Below are 5311 nucleotides of genomic sequence, written 5' to 3' on the forward strand. Positions count from 1 at the left end.
CAATGCACACTCCAGATACTACATTCCTAGTGATAACGTTTGGCTAAGTTACGCTTTCTACACGTAAACAGTTCATGAGTTATACGGCAAAAGCAAAAGTTATGTGGTTGTTACAGAATGTTCCAGCAGGCTAGGGCCACCCAGGGCAAGGGGCCAAGTCAGGTGAGAGCAACGCCACGACTGACTGAAATTTCTGCAAACAAGCAGCAAAAACAGCTTCCACAAATGCAATATTCCAATAGTGGCCTAACCAATGTCCTGTATAGCAGCAACATGACATCCTAACTCCTATACTCAATGCACTAACCAATAAAGGCATGTGTGCCAAATGCCTTCTTCACTACCCTGTCTACCTGTTACTCCACCTTCAAGGAACAATGAACCTATACCCCAAGGTCTCTTCGTTAGGCAACACTCCACAGGATCCTACTATTAGTGTACAAGTCATACCCTGATTTGCCTTACCAAATGTAGCACCTCACCTTTATCTAAATTAAACTCCATCTGCCTCTCCTCGTCCAATCAACCCAACTATCAAGGTCCTGTTGTATTCTGAGATAACCTCCTTCACTGTCCATCACACCATCAATTTTGGTTGCATACATTCATTCACAAATAGAAAAGCAAAGACAGAGAGCTTTGCATAAATATCACAAATAGAAAACTTAGGGAAAAAAGAACAAATTCTGTGAATCAAGTTTTTAAACTACAAAGGTGAAGTGATTTTTTTTCACTATTATTTTGGTTTTGGGAATGATATCACGTTGCTGTTGACTGCGTGACGATAGAAGAGCCACAAATCTATATATAATTTAATTGTTACTAGGCCAATTTTTAACATAAAGGCACCCGGTGCCGCTCATCTCACAGAAGTATCAAATCCAGCTTCTTCAAGAATCACATGATCTTCTGTAACCAATAAGTGAACACAGCCCAGTCCCCCTTGACCTTCAGGTTACAAAATGAAAATGAAAAATACACCTGGCCCATTTTCTGAAACATAGCATTGTCCGACCTTTCGTTGTTCCACACTTATGTTCCAAAAAAATGTCGTCTTCGCATTATCAAGATACTTTTCAACCTTCGCTTTGCTTGAGAAATGAGAATTGTTGCAATTGCGAAAAAGTTAATGCTAGGCACAGACAGCTTAGAGCATTATCAGTGATTCTAATTTCTTACACAATTGGGAGAAAGAGAAGAAGCTTATTACAAAAATACCTGCGGTATGTTGGGAGAAAGGCTGACAGATATCTTTCCTTATTTTAATTTGATTTTTTTTAAAAGGATGAATTTTGAAGACATATGTAGCCTTGTTGAGAGAAGTAAATAAGGGGTCAGTCTGTGCGTGTGGAGAAAAAGATCTTGTTGAATTTGATGTTGTTATCCACTTTTGGGTGAAGAATATCAGAGCATGAATAAAGGATGTAACATATTGCAGAATCAATGGAGTGCTATGGACGGAAGAGCTGAGTGGATCGTAGAATATAGAACAATAGCACAAGAAAGGGCTCCTTGGCCCATGATGTTGTGCCAAACAAGACACCAAATTAATCTCTTCTACCTGCCCTTGGTCCATATCCCTCCATTCCTTGCATATTCATGTGCTTACCTAATAAGTCCCTTAAACACCCGTATCATATCTACCTTCACCACTACCCCTGACAGCATGTTCCAGACTCCTACCACTCTCTGTGTAAAACATTTGCCCCTCATATCTCCTTTGAACTTTCCTCCTCTCACTTTAAATGCTTGCCCCCGAGTATTAGACATTTGAAGTCTGGGAAAAAGATTCTCACCATTAACCCTATATATGCATAATTTCATAGACCTCTATCTAGTCTCCCCTCAGCCTCCACCACTCTAGAGAAAACAACCCATGTGTTTCTAACCTCTCCTTATATCTAATCCTGTGCAGCATCCTGGTAAACCAATTAAAAGCAAAAGAGGTAGAAATTGTGATTGAAAATAGAAGATACTGGGAAGAGCACTGGGAGAGAAGCAAAGATGGCTCTGAGAAAGAAACTGGGAAGAGAAAGAAACAAAAGCACAAAAAAGATGTTGCAAGCCAGAAGCATAAGGGCATCAAAGACAGGTGAGAGAGTGACCATATTCTTCCCCTTTATGCGTGTGTGACTTCAGGAGATCAACTACATCTAATGAAAGACAACTTGCTGCTCCAGAAATTTATATTCTTTCATATTTAGAATTTTTACATTTTAAAATTACCATATTATTGAATCTGAGTTTACAGATGATATCATGTGATGCTGCAACCATTCAATTAGTGTGAACAGCTCAGAGGTACGTATAACTAAATCACGTCATATTTCAAAGAACATCAATGAATGTTTGATATGTATACTTTCTTAAAAAGCAGCAAAACAAACAAATTAAATTTTGAAAGCAACCCTCTAAAGCTATCATATTACTGAGAATATAGTCATGTCATTTGATCTGTTTTTATAGTATGTTCACTAATATAACATAATGTGATTCATTGTAGCATAGCCTAACATAACCAAGATATGTATTTTGAATTGCTGTTGGCTTGCATAAAATCTCCATAGGGCACCAAACCCATTCTAAACAAGCCCAGTTCTGTATAGTGTGCTTTATGAGCAATTTTGGCTGATAAAATTGGTAACATATATGGGATAAGAGAAATGCATGCCAGATGTTTTCTGGGATTTGAAAGCAACTGGGATTCATAAATTACACATCCATATTTCCATTTGGGCATGAACATACAATTGAAGTAAAATAAGCGCTGAAAGTTCGGAAAATGAGAAAATCAGGAACATTGAGCAATAGATTCCAATGCAATTTGAAGGCTGGGCAAAGTTGCTGATAGCAGCACTTAGTTGCAGATTCTACAAAAAGGAGAGCAATTTGGTTAAGCATTTGAGATCTCACTGGGAAGTGGTCAAATTCTTCATTAGAAATTTCCCAAAGTCAATGAGAATAAGAAAAGGCAGTCTGAATTTTTCGATACCTGCTGCATCTTTTGCCAAGCTTATAATGCAGCTACTAAAATAGTTTCAAAGGAGAATTCAAACTGATTGACCATGAAAGAAACGTATAATAGGTTTTTTTCTGCCAAGAAATGTTAGATCTTTATGAAGAAAACAATTCAGACTGAGGAGCATTAGAATACTGGGTGCCATTTCAGTTTCAAAAAGCGTTTTTTAAAAATGTCATCAGGAAATTGCTGAAGCAAAGAAGTTAATAAACTAAATAAAGTGACTAATTCAGATGATTGCTATCGGACTTAAAGTTGGGAGTATGTGTGGTACAAATAAAGCATGATCCATTTAGATTATCGTAAATCAAAATTCTGCCAGAATTTTGTAAAGTCCAGCACTTTAAAATAGAAAAGATGAAGATGAATTTTTGAAGATTAGATTGAAAGACGATCCACTTCAAACTCGGTGTCAGCGAAACTCACATGTCTGTAGCATAAGCTGTACCTCCAGTTATAATTTCATTTTCTTGATCTTTTCAACTCATCAAAGTTAAAGCTTTGCCTGTTAGAAACTACAGCTCTCCATTTTAAACCAAAGGGAGATGCAAACAATGTGAAGTGCGGGGGTGCTCCTGGGGGATTGACAGCAATGCCAGCCCGGGGGAGTTGGTGGGGAATCTGTCTCAATTCCAGGGCGCCCCTCATTAGAATGCAGTAGGCATACTGCCAATGCAAAATACACTTCTCACAAGCAACTCACTGATTAGGAGCAGGAAGTTGGGGGCTGCTGTGGATTCTTATGCCTTGCAGCATCTCAAAGGAGAGCAGAATCTTTGTTGTAGCCCAGTTAGGAAAAAAAGCATCGTGGTGCTGAAGGAAATTTGGAGGTGTGAAGAGCAGGATAGATAGATTAATGGACGCTGGGATTTTAAAATTCAACTACAGAGATGCATGTGGCATAAAACTGTGGGGGCCAGGTTAGTCTTCTTTCCCACAGCTAGTCAGGGTGTGCCAGGGTCAGCTGGTGAATGAGCATTAAAAGTAAGGATGCACTTTTTGAAGATTAGATGGAAAGATTGACTGGATGCACAAGGCATGCTGCAGAACTTGTTGATGGTCCTTAGACAGCGCCCACAACTTCCACCTTAAAGGACAGTGCAGCAGACACATAGAAACACAACCAAGTGCAGGTTCCCCTCCAAGCTACTCACCACCCTGACTTGGAAGTATATTATTATTCCTTCAGTGTCGTTGAATCAAAATTCTGAAATTCCCTCCCTAACAGAATAATGGCTCTACCTCTAGCACGTGGACTGCAGCAGTTCAATACCATCTTCTTAAGGGCGATAAATGCTGGTCTAGCCGGTGACACCCATATCCCAGGAATAAATAAAAGAAGGCATTTGCTATTTTTTATTGTTGTTGTGTGGTGTCTTAAAGGATGTGTAAGGTGCACCCTATGAAAGAAATGCAGGTAGATGCTTAAGACTTTTCAAAGTAATTCTTCATTTAGAATGTGTATATTCTAACTAAGCTCAAGGTTTAGGTTTCTCTGACTTGCATTTCTCTCATTTATTATTCCTCTTGGGAAGATTGTGACTTCACAGCTTACTTTTCTTCATATGGCAAAAATGACAGTGCTGTAACATTTCATTATGAACTGCGCTTTTCAATGTTGCCATCATAGTATGAGAGAGAGATATAGCTTACTACTACATTCTGGTTCCTGCTATCATTGTTTAGAAAATTTTGGACCAGGAAAAACCATTGAGGATTAATAATCTGCAATGAACATCAACTTAAACATATTCATGAAATATTTTGATTCCGAAGATGATTCCTTTACGTTTTAAAAAAATGAACTTACTTTTGTGATTTGGTCATCGTTGGCCGGCCAGCATTTATTGCTCATCCATAATTATCCTTGAGAAGGCGATGGTGAGCTACCTTCTTGAACCATTGCAGTTCATGTGATATAGTGGACCCACGATGTCTAAGGGAGGGAATTCCAGGATATTTATCCAGCTACGTAAAAAAATTGTGATATGTTCCTAAGTCAGGATGATGGGTGGCTTAGAAGGGAAATTACAGGTGGTGGTATTCCCATGTACCTGTTTGCCTTGTCCTTCTAGATGAACATGATCATGGGTTTGGAAGGTGCTGTCTAAGGATCTTTGGTGAATTTTTACTGTTCATCTTGCAGATGGTATACATTGCTGCTGCTCAGCATTGATGGTGGAGGGTGTGGATGCTTGTGGATGTGGTGCCAATGCTTGTATTGGATGTTGGTAAGTTCCTTGAGTATTGTTGGAGATTCACCCATCCAGGCAAGTGGGGAATATTACATCA

The sequence above is a fragment of the Chiloscyllium punctatum genome, chromosome 14 (genome assembly GCF_047496795.1).
Source record: "Chiloscyllium punctatum isolate Juve2018m chromosome 14, sChiPun1.3, whole genome shotgun sequence".
NCBI lineage: Eukaryota > Metazoa > Chordata > Chondrichthyes > Orectolobiformes > Hemiscylliidae > Chiloscyllium > Chiloscyllium punctatum.